This window comes from Vespula pensylvanica, chromosome 12 (genome assembly GCF_014466175.1).
Source record: "Vespula pensylvanica isolate Volc-1 chromosome 12, ASM1446617v1, whole genome shotgun sequence".
Taxonomy (NCBI): Eukaryota; Metazoa; Arthropoda; class Insecta; order Hymenoptera; family Vespidae; genus Vespula; species Vespula pensylvanica.
This window is the reverse complement of record NC_057696.1, coordinates 5,398,434-5,410,909: the sequence shown is the minus strand read 5'-3', so window position 1 is coordinate 5,410,909 and position 12,476 is coordinate 5,398,434. Positions and strand designations below refer to the sequence as shown.

Below are 12,476 nucleotides of genomic sequence, written 5' to 3'. Positions count from 1 at the left end.
TTCGATTCGACGATGATGGAGCTCGAGAGAACGAGTAAAAAGAAAAGAAAAGAAAAGAAATGAAAAGGCGTGCACGCGCGGCTATCAAAAGGCGCGATAGCGAGGCGAATCAAGAGGCGGTTCGATTCGGGCGAGAGGAACCTACGTTTCGACACCGAACGGTACTCGAGAGTCGAGGCTTCTTTCGAGTGCTTTTCTCTTATTTAGAAAAACACCCTCCCTCTCTCCCCTTTCTGTTTCCCTTCCTTCCCTTGATCTTCGTCTTGGCCCAAACCGAGCCTTTTTGTCTTTCTCTCTCTCTCTCTCTCTCCCCCTTCGTCTCTCTCGAGATTCGTACTTGTTCAAATAAACTCGTCGACCCCACAGCGATGGTTTATGTTCTCGCGTACGCCCTCTCCTGCTCCCTCTCTCTCTCTCTCTCCCGTGGCATCGCATCTCTCGTGACGCAAGGAAATACGATGCTAACCGACTATCCACCTCGGTGAAAAGAAAAGAGCGGAGAAGAGAGGGTCCTTTACATATTTGTCATTTGTCACGGTGCGTGGCGCGATGTTTACGAACTCGAGTAAGAGCGAGAGAGAGGCATTCTTTTTTTTTAGTAAAAAACTCCTCGTTGGCAGAACGTTTATCCTTCGAACCGAAAAGACGATTCTCTTTTTCCCACGTATTTTCCATCTTCTTCGTTCCTTTTTCTCCTCCACCACGGCGCATCGAAAAGATGCGTTCTTTCGACTCGATCTTTATTCGCACCTCCCGACGAAAGAATATACGGAAGTAATTCGTGTTTAAGTGGAAAAAGGACAAGTTTCTTCGTTGTTTTTACCTCGCGACGTTAATTCCGAAGAATATCCGAGTACCTCGACGCGGTAGATAACCCGAGCGAGTACTCGCGCTTCGTACGTAAAGCGAAAGAGCGGCGAAGAAAACTTTTTAACGATTCTTCTTGCCTCTTCGAGACGCGAGCTCGAAACGTTCCAATAGTCAATTATTCCGATAATTCGAATTATTCGAACAACGCGTAACGATATAGCGCTGAGGTTGAAACGCACGAGAGCGCATCGACGTTGATCGATACCGCGACGAGAATTTTTCCGAGGCATCCTACGTAGGAATAGCCAAAGACCCCGCCGCGGCTTCTTATTCGAACAGCCAGCCCTCTTTCGATTTTCTACCCTACGGCAGCTTTTACTTCGCTTTCTGGAGCGGCATCGACGGAAGGCACGATTAATAAACGCCTGTCGAGGGTATCGTCGATTCATGGAGACTTCGAGGAGACAACGAAGGAGAAAAACTAGAGGGGTAGGCAAAGAGTAAGCCACGGAGGGAAGCAAAGTGCCGTCGAGGACGAGCATGCCTCGTGAACGTCGACGATGCTAGAATTCTTTCTTTCTCTCTCTCTCTCTCTCTCTCTCTCTCTCTCTCTCTCTCTCTCTCTCTCTCTCTCTCCACCTCTCTCCGCCGCGAGAGAAGCTCGGTTATTAAACACTTAAATCTTCCTGCCTGCGTAGAAAAGCATTGCGACCTCGCGAGAACGAAGAGAGAGGAAAAATATACGCGGGTGGGTCGAGAAACTTTGAAAGAACAAAACACGAACGTTGAATAAATATTTATCAACGCGATTGAGAAAAGCGTCGTGCGATTCGGAGGCTCGTCGAACTTTTAGAGAGCGAGCTGGAAGGCGAGGCGAGGGTGAGCTCGAACGACGGACGACTCGTAGGGTGAGATAAATCGACTCGAAGAACGACCTCGAAGGCATCGACGCGTCCAAGGAAAAGTCGAAGGAGGAAAGTGTTTCGAAAAGTGTCAAAAGGTCGAAGTAACCTAGGAACGACGTAGAAATACGCGATACAATTTTGCTTCCTGGATTTAGAAAAGTATGAGGTAACGCTACCGGAAACGATGAAACGAGATAAAACGAAAGAAAATGAGCGAGGAGAGGAGATAAAAAGAAGACGCGCAAGATGGATGAAAAAGAATGAGATGCACCACCAGCTGATTTTCTCTCTTTCCCTCTCTCCATCTCCCGCTACTCTTCCTTCGGACTAGGTTTGCTGGCGCCTGAAAGGCAGGCAGCCAGGCGGGCGCCTCCGCTCGAAAGGGTTTCGCATCGACCGGACGAGGACAGCATCTGCCGCGGGTATACGTATTCTCGATTGGAGCGAACGAGACTCGACGATACTGCGGAGAGCGAAGGAAAGAGACCGAGCTGGTTCGTCCTAGTTCGAGAAAGAGGGAGAGAGAGGGAAGCGTTCACAAAGCGAAACTGGACGTTGCCGAAGAAGGACGAACGAAGACAACGGACGTCAAAGCGCGTACGCGTATCTCGAAAATCGCCTTGCAAAGACGATTATCGTCGACTCGTCGACGTAAGAATTTTTCCAACGCTTTAACGCTTTCCCCTTTGCGAACATCGAAACGGTCTTTTCGTGATACTTATCGTCGGTAACGAGAGGAAGATAAGAATGTCGGATCTACGTTAAAAATCAAAGCTCTCCTCGTCTCGCCTCTCCGAACAGGAATATTCCGCGGGACAAATCGATAGGTCCGCTGCTCGAAGGAAAACGAGGACACGTAGAACGTACTAGGTGGGGTCGCAAAACGGACGAGTTGAGAAATATCGCTCGTTGGAGAGAGAAAGAAGGGCGATGTCGTGAATCGTCTTAAGGAGGAAGCCGCGCCGTGCCGGTAAAGTTACATTTATTCGGTTCTACGAGCACAACCGAAAGAAAGGTGCTATTTCTCCGAGGGGAAAACTTTCGAACGTAGACAGTAACCGCTTTTTATCCGTAAAAAGGCAGCATTGTTCGAGTCTTCCCGGTGCGTACTTGCTTACTCCTTCTTTAACCTTCCCCCCCCTCTCTCTCTCTCCTCCCTGGTATAAACACTTTTCGACCGCCGGAAGTAAAAAGTTTAGATTTCTAGGAGAGGGTAGACGCGCTTACGTACGCGCGCGGACATTTATTTCTCTTCCCTTTTCTTCGCAGCTTTCGAAATTAATAACGAAAGTGGGTATAGAGGTTGCGCTAAAAGTTACGATAAAAAAAAGGAGGAAACGAAAACGTCGATCGTTTTGATATCGGTTTGTCCGAAAATTATCTAAAGGAAATACTCCGGATAAAAGATATATATCGACTTGTGGAACAATCGACGTTCTACCGTAACGATTTTACTCGTCTGCTTTCTATCGAACCCGTTGAAGTAGAAATTCTCTTTCCCCGAGAGAGGCAGAGAGGGAGAGAGAGAGAGAGGGAGAGAGAGAGAGAGAGAGAAAGAGAGTACGTCGTCCCGAAGTTTCGAAGGAATTTTTGCCAATTAAAGTTTACATCCTCGAAATTGTAGCGCCTATTAACCGAGCGACCATGCGATTGAATAACTCGGAGGGATCTACGCGACTCGATTCTAGCGCGTTTCGATTATCGTACCTTCTCGTCGTTCCTTAAGCAGATGTTTCCTTATCACCTTTGTCCCTCGTTTAAGAAATTCGATCGCGATAAAGGACGATAACGCGCTAGAAACGGAATCGCTTATCGTCCTGCGGAGAACTCTTTTTTATATCGTGTAAAATGATGCATTCGCGTCTGCGTTTACTCAGAGAATCTTCGAGTGATCGCGCCCTATTGAAATATCTTCGCGACGTCTTTATCGAGCGTTTCTGAAAAATGAACCAAGAGGCTTCTTGCGATCGTCAGCCGCAATCGTCTCTAAAAACGCATTTTCCATGTAAAGGAGAAACGTAACGACGACGCATCGAGAGGAAAATCGTCTGACAAAAATTCGACGTCGGATGATATTCGGTCGGTGCCCGATGCAAATCGGACATATGCGCGCGAGGTAGGCCGTGGCTCGGTATCCTCGGAGAAAGAGAGACCGACGGCAGATGCAAACGGCGTGGAACGTTACACATTTGCAACAAAGAGAGAAGAAGAAGGGTGCATTGTGCCGATCCTAATCGGATTACACGGCCCATTGAAGTCAGAAGTGCGATCTTTTAAAAGGGGCTAACGTAATGCGCTTGTTAAACGTCCAGAAGAGAAGGAAGATCGATATTTTCCGCGATGCGCCGTCCGAGGGGGTTTCAACGATACGCAACGCACACGCGAACCCTCCTGCCAAGCTCTCTATTTCTCTCTCTCTCCTCTCTCTCTCTCTCCCTCTCTCGATATACGTTTATACGTGCGCGCGTGTACATATATCTCTCTTTCAGCCCTCCCAGGTCGCCGGCGAGCGCCAGATAATCCGACAGGAACCTCGTTACCCTCGTCCGACGGCGTATCCTGGAATTACCGGACTTGGCGAATTTGTAGCGCGCGAGTTCGAGGAAGGGATGCTGCGCTATCTTTCCTCGGTTTCCAGTAGAATCGGGAGATACGGAAACGGGCTTTTGACCTTTTCTGTATAATCGAGAAATTGCGTCTTTCCAATTTGGACGCGCGCGAAGGATAGAGACGCTACGTTGTCCATTCGTTCGCCAGAGAATCACCCGCCTACGAGATTTTTCTCTACGTTTCTTTTTTGCTCCTTTTGGTAACAAAAACGGACATTAACTTTGGCGTTTCGGTGCCGTTGAAATTTTAACGAGTAGCTTTTCGTGCACACATGCGCGCGTTTTATCGAGCGTCTTGTCGATACCGACATTTTACGTGTGCAGCGATAAAGAAGTGCTACACGAAGAAATTGTTTCGCGCGATTGGACGAATGAACGAGGGCGGTATATCGTAACCGAACAAATGCGATATTTTCCTCATTCGTTTCCGATGCGTCGGGATAAATTTCTAGCGTTTCTCGTCCACGCGCGTCACACGCAACCACTTCTTTTCTCTATGACTTATCAACGTCTTAACCGAGTCGGGATATTACTATCGTCGCTATCGTTGCTTTCGTATTTTTTCTCTTTTTTTTCTTTCATGGACGAATACAATAGAGCAAAGTATTTCAGAACGGGGGAAACGAGGAAGGAATACAGGCAGCGAGCGCGGAAATTGCTATGCAAATTACGAATATGACTGGTGCGTTATGCAAACGGAGTTCATTCGTTTCTGTCAACATTCTTTTCTAAAGAAAATACACATACCTCGGGCTCGGAGAGAGGAAAGGGTAAGGGTAGGTCACGTATGATCACGTACCGAGTTCGACCGTGCTGGAGTATTCTGACAAATGGAAAGAAAGAACGTTGGCAAGTAATTAAAGAAAAAAAAAGTAAGTTTCCTCCACGACGTCACGAAAATAAACGACAAGTTCTGTGCATCGACTCGCGATCGTTTATCGTTCCTTACTTGGATGCTTCTCGATCGGTCGCGGATGGAAGAGCACGGCGAGGATCGTTCGGCACTTAAATAAAGGGGAACTTGGTCGTCCGGAACTCCGTGGACGTCTAAATAGATGGGCAATGGGTTCTTGAATTATCGCGCTGGAACGTCGTTTCGACCTAATGCAATTATTGCCTTAGCGGAGTGTATTGACTCCATTTACGTATTAAATTCAAATTCTTCCACGGGATACGTATGTACACGCGTGATACGAAAGCGTGTTAGCTCGCGCGACCATGTTCCAAAAGAGCAGAGCGATTAAATGGATTTTAATCCGCGTAAGTGGTAAATTAAGTCATAGAAAAGATTCCCCGTCGTCATCTTTTTTTAAATCTTTCGTCACGATCTCGGCACGACTCGTCGCGGCTTGAATACTCTATCCCCCTTCCCCCCCCCTCTCTCTCTATCTATCTCTCTGTGCGTTTATTATCGCACAACCCCAATTTATAAATATGCAAAGGGTAATAAAGAATATCATAAATTCACGGTACGTATCGATGTACGTTCTAATTCGAGCTCTAACGCGTATAAACGTGCTTTTATAAATACATGATGGTTGGATCTTGGTTTCGAATAGTGTCGTTATACAGAGAGAAAAAAAGAGAGAGTAGGTTTGTTACAATAATAATGTATAAATTATAGGATCGAAATGATTAATCGACGACCGTTTTGCTTATAGGAAAAGTTGTAGAAAAGAAAGAGAGCAAAAAGGAACTAGAACGAGTAAAGTCGAGCAAACATTTTTATCGTCGACCAGTCGACTAGTCGTCGTCGTCGTCGTCGTCGTCGTCGTCGAGTAGATCGATTTTTGCAAAAGTACGTAGGCAATGCGCGAAGGTAAATTTTCGAGGCGAGAACGGGCACGAAAGTTCGGCGCGAAGATCGTTTCTGATCCCTTTTACGAGCGAGTCGGAGACACCGAAACGGAATCTCGTTCTTCGTCGACAAAAAGCTCGACGAGGCGCTTTTCCATGGCGTTTTGTCCGAGTCTGGTGGCTCCGAGTCTCCTGGCAACGAACACCCCGTCGGCTGGACGATCTCCAAGGACGACGATCCGTGTTAACGTCGCGAAATCGTGTCGCCGTTTGCCTCCCATCTCCTACCTCCCACCTCTCGTACTCGTGTCTTCTGCCTTCCAGGCTCCACGAGTTGCCTTTGCCATGCTTGCTTACGATGAGATTCGAACGAAATCGATAACTCTCGCCTACGTTCTTAGCTATTCCGACCACGCCAGGGAAGAATATCTACTTTGAAAAAAAAGAAAAAAAAAAAAAAAGATATAAACGCATACTCCATTTCATCATTTTTATATGCTGCAAATAAAAGTTATATCACCATCCTATATAATGTAAATTTTTCTCGATCTCGCTCTTATCTTTCTTTGCTCTTTTCCTATCTGTATCCGAGTGCCGGGAGAGAGAGCGAGAGAGATTCTAATTGCGAGAATGTGATCTCGTTCGCCGTGGGTAAATATAGTTTCCGTGATACGTATATACACTCGTTTGTAATATTAATTGCATACTGTGCAAACGTTTAACCAATAAATTAGTCGACATTACGCGTCTCGTGGTATACGGCATCGTATATATCTCTCAAGGTATTTTGCTTCTGCTTTTGGCAAATATCCTTTTCATCGAGGTCGAAAACGAACGATCCGATTTTGCAAACGATTAATTTTTTCTGCGATACACTCGATAGCTCCGAATTACGTTAGCTCGATGCGTAACAAATGTCACATAAAATTTATGAATTTATAAACGGGTGGAATATTTCGACATATTCTTTCACGAAGCCCACAGGCTAGTTACGATATTATATTTGTCCAAGATCGATGCGTTTAATTCAATTTATTCTAATGTTTCGCGAAACGTGCCAATATGGTTACGCATTGTTTGGCTTTAGGAAGGACTAGAGAGAGAGGGAGAGAGAGAGAGAGAGGCTCGCAGAGCGGAATTATACAGTGCGTTTAATGCTGCGGAAGGGTAAACTTGACAGATGCAACGATATCGATTAGGAATACTCCGTCTGCCACGACAAACAAGATATCAACAGGACAACGACGAGTTTTAGAAGATAGCTCGTATTTTTCCTAGAGCACGTCCTCGAATATCCTTGTATATCGGATAACGAAGTAACGGTGGAATTCGATAATTTATGTATCGATGATGTAGTTTGGATGATATATCGATGACGTAGTCGTTACACGTGTGACGTAGATGGGTATAAACGGATGATAAACGATCCCTCTATCGGCTCCATGTTCCCGTAACGATACGCGATAGAGATAGGCGTATATCGAAACTATCGGATTACGCGATGTAGGTATAATTATGCGCTCGTGCTCTAAGATATTTAGATCAACCGCGGAGTTGGCCGCAGAGGGGAAGAAGGTCTCTCTCGAAAACGAAGATTTTTAATGATCGAACTGCGTTTCGAACGGAGTTCGAACAAAGGGATACCTCGCGACGTAACTCGACGGTACGGAATAAATGCTACAACGTGGCGGAATCATCGTTGTCGATTTACATTCATGGAAGGTAGTATCTGGATTATCGAACAGCGTCCTCCTCTCGACGACGTGCTTGGTTGGCTCTCGCGAATGGACGGTGCCTGTTCGAACGATCGTTTTCGAAAGCGCTTATCGTCTCTATGCTATTGTCACCATCTTTCTCTCTCCTCCCTCTTCCCCTCGCTGCTCCTCTATAGATGGGAGCCAGTGAGTCGAGAACGATAGTAATTCGAGGTGTAAAGCTTCGTGCCAATCACCTGCAAAATTCTAAACGAGATTCTCGTATTTTTCGATCTTCGATGCTCTCTTTCTTTTTCTTTCCGTCGAGGAGAGCGTCGAAGCTGGTATTAAACGTTTTCCAAAATTATCCTCTTGTTAAATTAAGAAACGTCTACCTATATAAGCTTATATAGTTGCTCGGGTAATGTCTTTCGAAATTCTCTTTCGTCTCGCAAAGGAGAAAAGACAAGGTGGCGGAGTCTTCCTTTCCTCGATAGGCGGAAAACGAAAGTAGAAGCTAATTAAGTGCACTTCGTTTTAGTAATCGCGTTACGTTGCGTCTAGGCGAGCGTAAAAGCGCGTCGCGATCTTACACACACACGGTGCAATTTCTGTCTTTTAATTCCCTTTCTCGTGGAAAAGCCCCGTTTTTCTTTTCTTCGACGAATCGATGTCAGACGGCGCGAACGATTGAAACGCATCTTGCTGAACTAGTTCCAAGAAAATAGTCGAGAGAACGTTCGGGAATACATACGCGAAGGGATTCTTCGTTCGTGTGTCTGTAAACTTCTTGGAAAAGATGTGACGTTCGTTCTTAAACGAGGCCATGTATCGATCTCTCGACGCATCTTTCTGTCCCTCTCTTCCGGTCTCGTCTCTCTCTCTCTCTCTCTCTCCCCTCGACGCATCAAAGAAGATCGCGATGCGAAGTCGGATTCTGGGCTAGCGTGCATTTTTCCAACCTAATTTACAGTCTGTCAAATCTACGTGCCACCCCATCGCTCAGGCACTCATATCGCGGAAAATATGCATAATTCATGGAGTACGACGCGCGCATATATATATATATATATATAATATTCCGACGAGAGGCCGATGGACGAGGAGAGAGAGAGAGAGACAGAGACGAGACCGATCGACCACTTGAAAATTCGTTCCTCGTCGAGATTATATGCACCGATGTGAAACGTCATGAAAAAGTGATACTGCGAGAAGCAGTGGGTGAAGAGAAAAAAAGAAAAAGAGAGATGAAAAGAAGGAGAAAGAAAAACGAGAGTCGTTCATTCGATAACGCTCGACCGAAACCTCTCGTCGACGTCAATTAAAAAATACTTAAAAGCTCGTTCGTTCGTCGATACATGTACGACTAAGAGAACGACAACGTCGACGAAAGGAATAAATATAACGTACGATATCGAATCGCCATTCCTGCGTGAAACAAATTCATAATAAAGCTACGAGTCTCTCTTCGTTCGTCGATGCCACATTGGTTGGAAGAAAAAAAAAATTTGTTGCAACGCGTGCATGATCGCGAAAGGAAAGCAACCACGTCGATTACAATTTTATCGAGCTATGCTCGTTGCTAGGTATGTGCGCGTGCACGAAACCAGGTATGCATTAACGGATGAATGCTACAACGCGGCGTAGCGTATAACCGAGCTTATTTATTTTTCAAAGCTTTTTAGTACGCGTCAGGTACGCGAGCCGACAGGTAGAAAGAGAGGTTGATCTCGATACGAAATAAAGGAGATGCTCGCTCGCCAACGACGACGACGACGACGACGACGACGACGACGATATTCGCTGTTATTACCCAATCGTCTTTAAGTGAAAATCCATAAAAAAAAATGAGAAAAAAGAGGAAGAAAAAGGAGGAGGAGGAGGAATATCTGGTCGAGAGTCGTACGCGTTCGTATTCGGTTCGTTGTCTTCCAGTCTATCGGCACCCTCTCCTTGTTCGTAAACAACGTGTCATCGGTGTAACTTCTTCATCGGTCAACGTTGTTATCGTCGACACCCTTTCCACTCCACCCGCTGAAACTTAATCACTCGTGTGCCTGCATCGGAGTAGCGTAAAATAAACGAACAAACTGATCTGTTTTCCATCCGAGGAGATCGCGAAAACATGTTGCTTATGCGTGGAAGTTAAAACGGTTTGAAGATTCGAATAAACAATCCGACGTATACGTATGCACAGAGAGTAGTTATTCGAAAGATAAATAATTTTTTAGTACGATACAAAACTAGTCCAACTTGTATCAAGTATCGAGCGCGGATTTAAAATATTGAAATAAAAGATTCAGTAGATGTATCTAATGGCACGAAAACGATAGATATCTTCTTCGGGATGCGCGACGTTTAGTTCGGTTCGTATTTACAACGGCATCGCGTATATCGGCGAAAGAGAATGCGCGTCGAATTTCTGCGTCGATTCTCACGAAAAAGAGATTAATCGAAGAACGGCCGGCGTCTTTCGTCGTGCAAATCTAAACGCGAGATTTCTCGAAATCTTCGATACGCGAAACATGGAGGAAAGTACGTCCTGATACCGAATCCGGTGTAAATCACGGAAGGCACGTTTTCAGAATTTCTTTTCGATTTTCCTAGAATCCAAGGGACGACGAGAATTTCGACTCGCAGATCGATAGATCTAGCCAACCAACGAGAAAATTTTCTCGCTTTTTCCCTCTTCGTTCTTCCATTCGATTCTCTTTACACGACGTTAAATAATCCACCATCGTTTCTCCCCGTCTCAAAGTGTCTCTCTCTCTCTCTCTCTCCCCCTCGCTCTGTCTCTCTCTCCCGACGACCGCAAAGGTGGAATAAAATTCATCGACTCCCAAGAGTCTCGGAGTACATCAAAGCCAATGAGAGGGACGACGCGCCTAGCTGTACGCGACGTTGAGAGGAAGAGGAGAGGGTGGAGGGTTGTCCGACTAAATGTAGCGTATAATTTAGACAGCAGCTGCGCCATGCGACAAATATAATTCGACGCATCAATCTGCGGCTTCGGGGGCTCGAACTTTCGGCGAAGGGGGTAGAAAGAGCGGACAAAGTGTTAGGAGAGCCGACCCTGAAAGCGAGTACGAGAGCGCGCGTGCTCGTGTCCGATGGAACGATTCTTTTTCTCGAGCGAGACGTTTACGAAAAATACATAATCGTTTATAAATATCGTGTCGAGCGAATATCGAAAAAGTATCGAGCAAACGTAGACGAAACGACGATAATAGATCGAAGATCGTGAAAGTAAACTCGCGTGGCTCGATATCTCGCGATTCTTTTCCTCGAAGAGAAATCCGATCGGTCCGATTGATCGCCCTAATAATTTTCGTCCCGTTGAAAAGACGCTTCCCGACCGCGTTGAAAAAAGAAAAACACCTCTTGTATCGGGAACGTGACCGGCTCGACTTTCGAAGCCTAAACATCATCTAAAGAGCCTTTGATACGGACCCGTAACAAAAACGATGACGCCATTCGTTTCGAAACGCGTTACTTCGCGTCGTTACTTCGTTCGAGAAGGAGCTCGAAGCGCTGTTAAACCATCGTATAGCCATTTCAAATATGTACGCGTAAGCCTACTTACTTTCGTCCATAGACGAAACGATCGAGCCATCGTTAGTTTCTACAACGCACTCTCTCTCTCTCTCTCTCTCTCTCTCTAATCATGCTCGCGCATCGAGTTTCTTCACCATCGCGATAAGCGGTGCTTCTGATTTTTCATCTTTAGATCGTCGAATGCGTTTCTCGAAGAAATCGTTTGGAAAAGTTAAGTGCGATAATAATTAATGTACGACGAATGTGATCAATTCGGATCTTAAATGTAGACAACAACGAAAAGAACAGACTACGTGAAATAAACGTAGATATTCCCTATAATTTTTATATTACGCGAGAAACAGCGAGTAATTATTAAATCGATTAATTCTTAGGACCTACGTGTTTACGTATCTATACGTGCGTATGTATCTCTTGCGTGTATTTGGGAAGAAATAATATTTTATGTACAAATATAGAAATTATACACGTCATTTACGTAATCAAAGTAACGTATCCTGATTCGATAATAATCGGATACGATCGGAAACGCTCGACTACCGAGAAGAAGGAGAAGAGGAAAAAGAAACTGAAACGATGTATATGTACTTACGTAGCGAAATACGTAACAATGAATATATACAGCCGATGAGAACGAAAAAAAGAGCACGAAGAACGTTGACATATGTTTTTGGACGCGATATAACGCGTATAAATTCTGGACCGACGTACCAACCCGTATAATTTCTTAGAAAGTATCCGATTTCAATGCGAAAGAGAGGACGAAAAAAACTCGCTGTTTTGTACGCGGACGATACACGCGAGTTCGACGCATTCGTGAGAGTAGTTTTTTTCTTACGCGTACGTATATCCACGCACGATTTCTACGAAAAGTCTAACCTTCCGATCATATATATATATATACACACATATATAGATTTACAGGTTATTTATTTTGCTTCTTCTTTTACGATTATCGAGGAAATATTTAACAAAGAAATTTACTCACCGGATATATCGTTGATTCTTTCGACGACGAGCGTCCTCCCGGCCAAGGACACGAAGACGACGCACAAACACCGACTCTACTTCGACGCTGCGCTATTTCATCTCGTGAGATTCTTGAA

At 45.2% G+C, this 12,476-nt stretch overlaps 1 protein-coding gene across 1 annotated transcript in view; it reads right to left on the bottom strand.

Moving 5' to 3' along the window:
- The window catches only part of LOC122633465 (fasciclin-2), a 63,309-nt gene extending 50,844 nt beyond the window's left edge, over positions 1 to 12,465 (bottom strand). The window contains exon 1 of the mRNA XM_043821374.1: positions 12,359 to 12,465. The gene's annotated coding sequence lies outside the window, so the exon portion shown is untranslated. The remainder of the gene's footprint in view (positions 1 to 12,358) is intronic.
- Positions 12,466 to 12,476: the final 11 nt, after the last annotated feature.